This window comes from Ictidomys tridecemlineatus, chromosome 5, assembly GCF_052094955.1.
Source record: "Ictidomys tridecemlineatus isolate mIctTri1 chromosome 5, mIctTri1.hap1, whole genome shotgun sequence".
Lineage (NCBI taxonomy): Eukaryota > Metazoa > Chordata > Mammalia > Rodentia > Sciuridae > Ictidomys > Ictidomys tridecemlineatus.
This window is the reverse complement of record NC_135481.1, coordinates 15,670,480-15,683,448: the sequence shown is the minus strand read 5'-3', so window position 1 is coordinate 15,683,448 and position 12,969 is coordinate 15,670,480. Positions and strand designations below refer to the sequence as shown.

Genomic DNA, 12,969 nt, shown 5'->3' with positions numbered 1-12,969 from the left:
TTAGTCCATTTCCTTTAGAAACAGTTTTTTGAACCTTAGTGGAAAAGTTGATCTCTTCATTCATTCATTTCTTCATCCATCTGTCTATCCAACAGAGCATCCAGCCCTGCAAGGGGCCAGGGGGACCAAGAGATGTCAGCCATGACCCTTGCCCTTGACAAAATCACAATATAGAAGAAGATAGACACTGGAACAAAACCCTGCCAAAAGTCACTTATCTATCCCTGTTATTTGTGAACATTTTCCAGTCTTCCCATAGTCCTTAAGGGAAAAAAGCAAACATCCAGGACGAGGATTCTTGAGGAGGTGGGGCACACACCGTGCGGAGGGGCTGAGGACAAACGTCAGCAGCTCTGTTGTGTCTTGCGTCAGGAGTGCGCATGGGCGGTGGGCTGGGGTGGGGGACCCTGAGCACACGTTCTCGGGGATCAGAACCCCTCCCACCACATTCCCCATGGCGTCGTCCCAGTCACAGGAACTCTGTAATCACATCCAGCCTGGGACTTTAACCAAACATAGCATTCCACCACCCTCTGCAACCTCTTTGTTTGATCTTCCCCCTGGAGACTCAGTCCAGAGGAAGAGAATGGTAAGGGAGGCAAACTGCAGGCGGTGTGTGGGGAGCTTCCTGTGAATCTCTTAAAATTCTGAAACTGAAAACAAGATGCCGGTCCCAAGGCCTCCTGAGTGACCGCTGTCCTACATTAAAGGAGCTGCGTCAGAGAATCCCAGAGCAGGGGCCACCTTGGAGATCCCCAGTTCAACCTATTTAGTTTGAATAGAGTCCAGGAAGGGAAGGTGATTTCTTTGATGTCACACAGCAGAGAGGGACAGCTTTGCTTCAGGTAGCTACTCGTGCAGAAAGATTTCAGAAGTTCAGGAAGAGCCTCTCACTTCAGAGCCCTCCCCACTGGTTGTTCAATGGCACCTAAGCTGCCTTGCTTAGGACCCACGCTCCTGTGGCACACTGGTGACCAGCCTAAGGAGCAAATGCACCAGGCAGGAAGTGTGGTAAGGGAGACTTATTTATACTGGAGTGTGGATGATTAATAGCAGGGCCTTTGATACCAGGAGATTGAGGTAGAGGGGCAGAGAAGAGACCCTGCAAGAACAAGAGGTGACTGGAGCTCAGCCTAGAGGGAGGAGGGCACAGAGTGTGTGTGTGTGTGTGTGTGTGTGTGTGTGTGTGTGTGTGTGTGTGTGTGTGGTGGGGGAGGTGGGGGAACAGAAAGAGAAACTCAACACCTGGTTTGCAGGCCCCAGGTCCTGTGTCTGATTTTCTCTTTCCTCTGGGCAGGAAGCTGGGGAATTTCTAAAGTGTCAAGTCACTCTTCGCATCTAATCCTGTTGCCTTCTTCTAGAGAGAATGTGTTTTAGATTTATTTTCAAACTGCCTCCAAAGCTATCTGCAGGGTCGTTTGTTTTAGCCCCCTGGGTCTGTGCTGCGGGAGCTTCAGTGTGTACACCACTCCTTCCGGTGGCAGCCGGGTCTGTGGGAGGGCAGGCATTTTGGGCAGTGGGCGGGGAGTTGGGGGGAAGTTGTTTTGTCTTTTTTTTTTTTTTTTTTAATAATTTAAACTTCCTGTTTTTGTATCTCATCATTTTCAATATGGAACTAGTTCTCTGGGGCATTTTACATTCTCGGAGTGTATGATCATTTTTGTTTATCATTTAGATTTAATTTAATCTTTTTCTTTCTTTAGTGTTTTTAATTACTTAAGAAATACGTACTCGTAGAAAATTTAAAAAGTGGAAAAGTATATTAAGTGAAAAGTAAACATCTATTTATCACTTCCTACTGCTAAAGGTAGACACTTTGGTGTGTGTCTTTTTTTAAACACAAAGAATGCTACTTCAGCAGGTCTGTGATTTCCTAAAGGTCTCTGGAACCAGTGCAGGGGCCAGAGATATTTTTATAACAATACTGATGCATTATTTGCTTTTGTCCACAACGTGGACATTTGCACTGATGTTGCAAAAAGCAAAGTGAGTGATACAGCTGGTGCCTTAGATCTGGGCAGGGGCACCGAACTGTCCCAGTGGGCGTTGTACCCTTCACTGCCGGGCTCCTGATTAACACAAGTGACAGCTTCCTTAAGAATGTCCTTCATGAAATGGTGCAGATAATTAATTTTATTCTATTTCAACTCTGAAATACCTTTCTTTAAAATTCTGTGTGCCGAGAAGTTTGTGTGAGCACTTCTGCTGCATTCCAAAGTACAATGATCCTCTGGAGAGAGCACTTGTGCAATTGTTTGAATTGCAAACGGAATTCAACCTTTTTTTTTTTTTTCCATGAAACCATTTTTACTTGAAATAACTACCCATAGACAAGCTATGGCTGTTCAGATTGGGGTTTTTTTTAGATACTTTCTCCAAAATAAACAAGATGAGCCTGTCACTGCAAGGAATGCTGACAACCATTTATTACTAATGATGAAGTTCAATCTTCAAGAAGAAATTAGAATTTTTAAAGATTTTATTAGCCAGTAGAGAGAGACTGCTTCCTAACACTCTAGAGACATTAATGATAAGATTGGTGGCGATACTAACAAATGTGATTTTTTTATATTGTTAATATTAGATCTATATAACTTGGTGATCCAATATTGTAAAAGACCAGTGCATAAGTTTACAAAGTTATGTGGGCTCAAAAGATTGATTCAAAGTGGAAGAGAAGCCATTGGATTTTAAGGGGTCAGGTAGAGTAGGGGTACTATCTCAAAATAAAAAAATAAGACCTTGGGGTGTAGCTCATTGTAGAATACTTGCCTAGCACATGTGAGGCTCTAGATTCACTCCCTAGTACTAGAGGAAAAGAAAAATTGGGAAGAACCAGTACATCCTCTTAGCATCAGGTGAAGGCCCTCATGCTGCATCTTAACATGGTAGAAGGCTTCACGTGGCCAGAACAGATGTGGTAACTCAGGTCTCCCTCTTCCTCTTAACTCTTTTCTTTTTTTTTTTTTTTTTTTTTTTTTTTTGAGTTGCTGGGAATTGAACCCAGGGTCTTGTGCATGCGAGGAAGTGACTCTACCAACTGAGCTGTATCCCCAGCCCCCTCTCTTCTTCTTCTTAGGAAGCCACTGATGCCATTATGGGACCTCATTCATCCTCATGACCCAATTCTATAGGTCTCCCCATCAAATACTATCAACATGTGAAGTTGGGGATCGAGTTTTCAACACATGAACTTTTGGGGATCCCATTCAAGCCATAGCAAGTTTGATTAATCTACATGTAACAGTGGTAAAATATAAAAGTGTATAGAGTAGTAGTTCTCAAGTTTTGTTGTTTTTGTTTGTTTGTTTGTTTTTGTTTTTTATTTGTTTGTTGTCTCAAGATCCTTTTATACTCTTAAATTATTGAGGATATCAGAGAACTAAGTTACCCAGGCTAGCCTGGAACTTGTGATCTTCCTGCCTCTGCCGCCTGAGTAGCTGGAATGACAGGTTATTGTTGATTATTTTTCTTTTGCTTTAAAAAAGCACTAGAGTGAGTTTACAATGAAAGTCAGAAACAAGGATAAATTAACAAAAGCCAAGAAAGGGGTAGGACTGTGAGAGGATTTATTAGAAATCTAGATAAATGGAAGATTCAGTAGCAAAGGACCATATTCAGTTCTGTGCTTCCACATAACCAAAGCAAAAAGAAGCTTGGTGATTTACATATCTTGACTTAGCTAATAACAGGAAGTCAATGAGCACCCAAAGAGAGAAGGATCTATTTTTAACATTCATACGCTCAGTATTTCCTTGCATGGATTTTTTTTTTCTTTTAAATTTTTAATGTATTTTGGTGTGGTATATTTTGTGGAGTAGATACTACATAAATATGATTTAAAAAATATAAATAATATGAAAACAACTAATACTGGTGAGGATGTGGAGAAACTGGAACACTCAAACTGTTGGGGGGTTATTGCTGCAATCGCTATGGAAAACAGTGGAGCAGTTTCTCAAAAACTTAAAAATAGAGCTACCAACAATCCTACTTCTGGGTAAGATATCTAAAATATTTGAAAGAAGGGTTCAAAACAGCTATATGAATACCCAACAACAGCATCAAGAACACTTTTGTAAATATTTAAAGAGTGCAAAAAGCAAAGAGCCTGGCTGGGCACAGTGGCACACACAAGTAATCCCAGTGGCTTGGGAGGCTGAGGCAGGAGGATCGTGAGTTTGAAGCCAGCGTGAGGAACTTAGTGAGGCCCTAGGCAACTCAGCGAGACCCTGTCTCTAAATAAAATATCTTTAAAAAGGCTGAGGTTGTGGCTCAGTGGTTAAGTGCCCCTGGGTTCAATCCTCAGTACCAAAAAAAAAAAAAAAAAAAAAAAAGCAAAGAGCCTGAGCCAGCTGCAGCTCAGCTGCTCCTGGACAAGCCTGGATTAGGAAATTAGCTGGGTTCCCAGGCTGGCTAAATTCTTCTCAAGGCTTGGCATCATGCTTGAGTTTTTTTCTTTTCAAGGTGGGCATAGTACCATTGTAAGGCCATTGAAAAGATCCACCTATGTACAGTGTCAGAGCAGTGTGGACAGTAGGTGCTCTTTGCAATAGCAGCAGCACCAAGCCTAGTTACCAGGGAAGATGATAGGTGTAGAACATGAACATGTGTTTTGACTTCTAGGCTTGAAATGTATGCCAAGAGCCCGCGCCTAAACTCGAAGTCCCAAGAGTGTCTGGGACAGACTCTGAAAAAGCATTAAAAGCCTAATGTCTGCACAGAGATTATACAAGTTGGCCTGTGGATGATTTTTGTCAATGGAATGAAGGGTGATGACAGATCAGTAATAAAAAACTCAAGTTGTTCTTAACCACTGAGCAGAGTCGTTAGAACCCAGCCTATGATTTCCAGGGCTCAGGTTCATTATGATTCTTCAATATTAGTCAGTGCTGAGAAGGAGGCAGCTCGGGCTACTGATGGGTGCCAGGCTTGTCCTGACACTCAGTGTCCCCAGTAGGTAGGCTTCTTGAATTCTAATATCTTGATTATAAATTTTTATTGCTTAGAAAGCAATTGATAAATGTCAGTTCATTAATAAAATTTGAGTAATGATTTTAAAAACTTTCTCATCTTCCATTTCCCCTCTTTATCATTAACTGTTTTACTCTACTATAAACTGGGAAGACAGATGAAATCTTGTAGTTACGTATATTGCCGGGAGGAGTCAGTATTCAAAAGCAGCTTTTTTTACTTTGGGGGCCTTCATGCCCATGTGGAATGGCTTTTGAAGGAAACGAACTACTTGACCCTGCCACCATGAAGCAAAACAGAACAAATTCAAGAATAGTTGGCTGTAGATTGACAGTCAATGAGATACCCCCAAAGGACCCCAGCAAGTAACCAAATCAGTCAGTTATTGTTTTTGGAGACTTTGATATATTTATTTTTTCAATACGGGGGAATTGAACCCAGAGGTGTTTTGCCACTGAGTTCAACCCCAACCCTTTTTATTTTGAGAAAGTGTGTCACTAAGTTGCTGAGGCTGGCCCGGAATTTGCGATCTTCCTGCCTCTGCCTCCCAAGTGGCTGGGATTACAGGTGTGCACCACCACACCTGGCTTGTTTTTGGAGGTTTGAAGGTGAGTCTCCAGAGAGCATCCCCAGTTTCGGAAGCACAGGAGGAAGCAGAACCCTTGATGTGCAGGGAGAAGGCAGTGAGCAGAAGCTGTAAGGAAGAGTGAGGCTGGAGCATAAGTAACCACAGAAGCAGAGGGCTCCCCTGATGGTAGAGCCCCAGAGTCAGGGGCGACAGATGCCACCCCCCGCCCCCCCAGCAATGCTCTGGGCATGGGGAGTGCAGTGATCCCCAGTGACAACCAAGCCATGATCTCCAAGGCTGTTGGTGGTGGGTTTTGCAGTACTGGGGACTAAACCTAGGGGCGCTCCACCACTGAGCTACGTTCCAATCCCCCCACGCCCCGCCTTTTTTTGGTACAGGAACTGAACCCTGGGGTGCTTAACCACCGAACCACATCCCCAGCCCTTTTTATTTTTTTTTATTTTAAGACAGGGATGGTCTTGCTAAGTTGCTCAGAGCCTCGCTAAATTGCTAAGGCTGGCTTTGAATTTGTGATCCTCCTGCTTCAACCTCCCAAATCACGGCCACCACACCTGGAGCCAAGCCCCCCCCCCCCCCGCCTTTTTTTTTTTTTCAAAAAGGAACTTTTAAAGTTAATTTTTAAAAATTTATATATGACAGCAGACCCAATTCCTTTTTGACTTTTTAAATTTTGGAACAGGGTCTCACTAAGTTGCCTAGGCTGGCCTCAATTTTACAATCTTCCTGCCTCTGCCTGTTGCCTAGATTACAGGTATGTGTCCTTATTCCTGGCTCCAGGGGACTACTGAAGAGAGAAAGTGGGTACTAGGTAGGCTGTACCATATATGTGGCTGTTTTTGTTTATTTAAAAAGTGAATTAAAGGGCTGGGGTTGTGGCTCAGCAGTAGAGCAATCACCTTGCATGTGCAAGACCTGGGTTCAATCCCCAGCACCACCTAAAAATAAATAAGTGAAACAAAAGTATTGTGTCCAACTACAACTAAAAAAAAATTTTTACTTTAAAAAACTGAATTAAAGAGAGGTAAACAATGCAGACTCAATCTACAGCATATCCTTCTCTCTCTTTCTCTCTCTCTCTCTTTTTAATTTAAGCATTTGATCTATGGAGCCTGGAATATATATTAAAATTCACTCAAGAGGAGACATATTTTTGAGTTGAGGTCCTATTTTCCAATTTCTTTTCCTTTCATTTCAAGTCTGGCAGGAGGTTTTTATATTGCCTCTCAGGTGTAGGGACCAGCTACTCTATAGTGCTTGTAAAGAATGAATTGGGTTTTTTTTTTTTTTTTTAAAGTGGAATTAGTTTCCAAGATGCTGTTGGCTTTAAAAATCCTATTGAGAGTCTGGGCTAACATGATGGGTAGATGCTCAGTTCAAGGTCATAGAATTCCTCTCCCTTTCATCGTTGCTTTCTCTGCCCTTCAGCTCCAAGGACTCCCACAAACTTCTTCCACTGCCTTCTCAGACCATCTTGCCTCTTCCACGGTTTCCTTTCTCTATGTTCTTCTGATGCAGTGTAATCCTCCCAGCGCCAGACATTATTACAGTGTGTTGATGGATAAGGAAACCAAGGTGCTGGCCTGAGGAGCAGAGCTGGGCTCAGCCGAGGCGTCTGTTGCCAGCTGTCACTAGGGAGTGGATGGAGAATATAGCCAGGGGCCCAGGAAAATCTGAAAAGAAAGGCTTTCCGAGGCAGAGAAGATAGCCAGAAGCCAACAGGAAAAAATGAACATATCCAATGGCATGAAATATTTAAAACTCTGAATGGCGAAAGACCCTGTAAACAGAGTTGGAAGGCAAAGGTGATGTAGCCAAAAATATCTGCACTACATGAAGCAGAGTAAAGGTCAGAGTCCTTATAGGAAGTGTTTCTCTCTCTCTGTCTCTCTCTCTCTCTCTCTCTCCAAATGTGTGTGTGTGTGTGTGTATGTGTGTGTAGATAGATATGAATTCCATTAGAAAAATAGGCTAGAGTTTGAATAGGTAATTTACAGAGGAGAAAATACAATACAAACTTTCAAAAGACACAAAATGATGCCTGATCTTACTTTTAGTCGAAGAAGTACAACATAAAACAATGAGATTCTTCCCTATCCCCCTGAGATTAGAAAAGACTAAAAATGACAGATAATACCCAGTAACAAAACAGCACATGGAAGTTGCATCACCACTACCTGTTAGAATATAGTTTTGGGATGTCTATCAAAACTAACATATGTCCAACCCTCTGACCCAGTAGATGCACTTTTAGAAATGTGGCCTACAGAAAAACTCATGCACATGGATAAAGATGTACAGAGGAGATGCTCATTGTAGCTCTGCCGTATAATAACAAATGTGGAAAACAACCTGAATGTTCATCAATAAGAGGATGCTTAAATACGCCATCCATGGTGCATCTATTGAACAATGAAGTAGATGCAAAGAGTGAGTGGGGTCCATAATACTGATTAACCCACAAAAATGTTCATGACACATTAAGTGAAAAAAGCAAAGTGAAAAATTAAATGGTGGAATGGTTTGAATGTATGCCCCAGAGGTTATGTATAGGAAACTTAATCCCCAAAACACCATTGTTGAGAGGCAGGACCCTCAAAAGGTGATGATGTCATGATGCTCTGCCCCGGTGAATAGATTACTGTCATTGCAGGAGTGGGCTTCTCATGACAGTGCATTTGCAAAGCTAGTTTGGCCCCCTCTGCTAGTGCCCTACGTACTCTCACCTGCTCTCTTTCTCTTCCTTCTTCTCTCTCTTAATTTGCTCTTCCTCCATGTTATGACACAGCAAGAAGGAGCTCAGAGACACAGCCTCTTCATCTTGGACTTTCCACCCTCTGGAATCAGGAGCCAAGTAAACTTCTATTGTGTATAAATCACCCAGTCTGTGGTATCCTGTTAGAGCAGCACAAAACGGATGAAGAAAAATAAACGGCAGGAGGCCATTTCTGTATTTTTTAAAAGCATGAAGAAACAGAAAGTGATCAGTGGGTGGGTTCCAAAAAAAACTTGAAGAAAACAATAAAGATGAATACAGAGCAAATTGATAACAGCTGTTTAATCCGGGAAGAGGAAAGAGGGGTCTTGTGAGTCTTTGGTTCTTTCTCTGTAAGCATAGTTGAACACAGGAGGTTTGACTTTATGCGTTTTGTACTTGACTTTCAAATGAGTGAGACAGTGTTGTCATCATAGGGATGTTTGTGAGAATGTCACATGCCTGTTGTGCTTTGGGCAATTGACTAAGGTATTCCTCCTTAGTTCATCATATGCTCATAGCCCCCTGGGTAATAGATGCTACTGTTAAAACCACCTCACAGGTGAGGAAGATGGAATTTACAGAGCCCAAGTGATTTGTGCACGAACTGTGCTCACGGGAATTTGAAGTAAAGGTGTTGTCAACACAGGTGACACCAAGGATGCCCTAAGGACTATATGTAAAGCCTCCGAAGGCTGAGGTAAAGCCCCCCTCTTTTTCTGGCTTCATAGAGTTGCCCTACTCCAGCCAGGGAACTGAAGAGAGGGTGGACTCCGTGTGGGGGTTGGAAGTCCTGAGTGCTAGAAGCTGACTGTACCTCCCACCTATTGAATCCTGGGAAAGGGAAACCCCTGCTGGTCCAGATATCAGTCACCCACGTTCACAACGTTTTCAACCCTTTTTACTTCTTTTTCAGGGCACATCCCCAGCTGGGAAGTCCCCAGAACATCCCTCCCACCATGCTGGCGCCCCTGCCCAGGCTGTGGCAATGACTATAGATCTCTAGAGAGTCTAGACCTCTTCTCCACATTTGTGCATAAGGGATCCATCCTCCATGTTAAGGGCAGGGGGCTGAGAAAAGGGCCATGAGTCTGTGTAGCTGCCAGGAGGGGCTAGTGTCTAGATGGGCAAAAGCTGCGACGTATGCAGTCAAGGGGGAGAAATAAGGAATGTCCACGCGCTTCTGCCCTTTTCAATGCTTTATTCACTCAAATCACTCAATATAATTTCACCCCATAGGTTCTTGATCAACAAAACGACAATCCTTAATGCTAGGCACTGAAATAGACATAATCAATTCACAGCAAACAATTCTAGATTAATTCTAAGCACTGTAAAACACACTTCATCGTGACAGGCTCATGACAGACATTCCCTCTGCACGCTAAGTTCAAGTGTCAGATCAAAGGTCTCAAGCCTTAGGCTTTAAGTCCAGCAGATGCACACTCACTCAGACCGCGGTGATCGGGTAAGGAACCAAGGCAGGCTTCTCCTGGGGTGGAGCTGATGGCTGGCTGAGGAGAGGGTCGTAGGGAGAAGTTGCGGCTCTCATCAAGGTCAAGATGTGACTGGAGAGTTTAGTGGTGAGGAAGATGCAGAGGATCAGCAAATGATGAAAAGTGTTGGGATGTCAGTCCAGCTCCTCACCAGGCTCTCAGTGTGAGGACATCATTGTTGGCTGGCTGAATGTCTGTTCATTTGCTCCATTATTTATACTAAATTTGGGGGCTTTTGACTCCCCCTTTCAATCCTTTTCAGCCACCTCCAGATTTCTCAGTGACATCATTTACCCTGGGGCTAAAGCATCTGGTCTGGTGGTCCCCACCCTGATCTTTTCACCTTTCCTTCTTATAGGTGGAGGACAGCCTGCCAGAGGCTTCACTCTGAGTTTATCAGGGTGGGGGGAAGTGACTTGTTTGTGCCTGAGGACCATACTGGAGGGTTTGCTAGGTGTGCCTGGTGAGACTGCAGGTTTCAAACTGGAGTTTTTAAAATGGAGTTGCTTAGGCTCAGGCCTAAGGCCATCCTCACCAAGGGAGCAGGTGACACCAGAGAAGAAAGTCTGTCAGAGGAGCCAGAAAGCCAGTGGTTCTGAAAGGATCTGTATGAGTCAATAAAATCCTGAGGAATAATGTTACCCCCAAATACAAAGTACATACACGAAAGATCAAGAGACAAGCCCTTCGTTTGTGCTTAAATTATTTGTGTGTGTGCACGGGCGCATGCGTGTGTGTGCATATGATGACTTGATTCAAAGAGCAGATCACCTGTTCCACCTTTCAAATCTCTCCACCTTGGAGAATGTTCCCTCTTCCTTGTCCCATCTTGGCTGGGGGATGGGCACTGCCTTATGGTCATTTCGTCCTGCCCACCGATTCAGGTCTGCCTTCCTCAATTTCAGCACAGGGAGTTTTCAGAAAATCCCTGGGTATTACCAGATCCTGTTTTTCAAATTTTTTTATACTGCAATCCAATCCACAGTAAGAGATCCATGTTATAGCTGGGCATAGTGATGCGCACCTGTAATCCCAGATACTCAGAAATCTGAGGCAGGAGGATCAAAAGCTCCAGGCCAGCCTCAGCAATTTAGCAAAACCCTGTTGCAAAATAAAAATTCTAGAAAACAGCTATGGGTGTAGCTCAGTGGTAGAGCACTTGCCCAGAAAGGGCTAGGCCCTGGATTTAACTCCCAGTTCTACAACAAACAAACAAAATGTCTTTAACTGCTTGAAATTCAGTTTGTTTTCGTACCAGTGGGTTAAGGCCAGCAGTCTGAAATGCACATTCAATACTCCTGAATTATGCAGACACTCTGCAGAGAATACCTCTGCTGTCCACAGCCATGTGTCCTGCAGGAGAAACCAGGTTGAAGGGCAAGTCCTGGTCTGAGGCCACTCCTGGGACCCTCCTTGGTGAGAGATACAAAGTCACCATAAGGTTGACTATATTGAGTCATAGAACGGATGAGACCAATTATAGTTTTAGGATGACAAAACAAGATGAATTATTGAGGACTCTCTATGTGTCAGGCATTGTTCTAAGCACTTTATACCAATTAACACATCTAATCCTCACAGCATCACAGTACCATACATAGTGTTATTAATCCCTGATGTATAGTTTGAGAATGTAACCTCCAGAAAGTAGCTATTAAACATGGAGCTAGCAATCAAAGCTGGGCAGATTGGCTCCAGGGCCCCCCAACTCCAATACCACACCTCCCTCCTCCTTACCCCAGACATACTTGGGTTTTCCCCAACTGGTCGCTTTGCCATCTTTTCAAAGAATAGCATGCAGTGCTGAGCTCGCAGACTCTGGGAACAGTTCCACAGAGGATTTAGACAAGAGCCGAAGTTGTAGCATCAACCAACCCAGGTGACCATTCCAACCCATCAATCCAACAGAGCAATCCTTCACACCCATTGACTGAGCACTTGGACACAGATGGTCAGGGCTGGGGGACCCCAGAAACTGTCCAGATATAAGGACGTTCATGAAGTGAAAGGAACACAGACACCCGCTGCCCCAAGTATTTCACAGATTGAGTTTCTGCATAAGCTTGTATTTGGTTAAAAGACTTTGCCATTAAGATAAGCAAAATTATTCTGGGGCAGGGAAGAAAAAATTTTAAGGAGTTAACATGTTTTTGGAAAATAATTTTGAGAACGTATTTTTATTGTGGTAAACACCCATAATGTAAAATTTACCATTAATTACATTTAGTACATTCACATGTTGTATGATAGTTGCCACAATATTTGTATAGTCCCACAGCATCAGGAAACCCCATACCCATTACCCTCTTTCCCTCCCTGCCCCTTACAACCATGAATCTGCTTTCTGTATTTATGAATTTGCCTGTTCTGGACATTTCAGACACAGTAAATGGAATCATACAACATGTGGCCTTTGTGTCTGGCTTTTTTCATTTTGTGTAATGTTTTCATTTGTGTTGTAGTATTTACCAATATCTCATTTCTTTTTTGTGGCTGAATAATATTCCATTGTATACCATGGAATACCATTGTATTTCTGTATACCATCTTTTGTGTGTTCATTCATTATTGATGGACATTTGAATCGTTTCTTTTTGCTTAATGAATAATGCTACTATGAATACCTATGTACAAGTTTTTCTTTGAATATCTGTTTCCATTCTTTCAGGTACATACCTAGGAGAGGAATGGCTGGAGCATACAGTAATTCCAAATTTATTTATTCTTTTATTCTTCTTTTTTTCCTGGTGCGGGGATTGAACCTAGGGCTTAAGGCACATTAGGCAAGCATTCTACCACAGAATTATATACCACAACCCAGTAATTCTGTGTTAATTCTGTAGGAGGATTCCAATTTCTCCACATCATCAGCACTTGTTATTTTCTTAAAAAAATATAGCCATTTTAGTGGATATGAAGTGGTATCTTATTATGGTTTTGATTTGCATTTCCCTAATGACAACATTATGGAGCATCTTTTATGTGCTTGTTGCCATTGTATATATTCTTTAAAGAATGTCTATTCAAGTCCTCGGCACATTTAAAAATTGGGTTGTTCATCTTTATTTGTTGTTGAATTCTATCAGTTTTTTTTTTATTAGAGAGAAAGAGAGAGTGAGAGAGAATTTTTTTAATATTTATTTTTTAGTTCTCGGCGG

At 42.7% G+C, this 12,969-nt stretch overlaps 1 long non-coding RNA gene across 1 annotated transcript; it reads left to right on the top strand.

Annotated features, from left to right (window-relative positions):
• Positions 1-736: 736 nt before the first annotated feature.
• On the top strand, positions 737-8,603 carry LOC144377517 (uncharacterized). The gene is made up of 2 exons (XR_013438521.1): positions 737-1,011; positions 8,349-8,603. It is a non-coding gene; the product is annotated as an uncharacterized LOC144377517 (long non-coding RNA).
• Positions 8,604-12,969: the final 4,366 nt, after the last annotated feature.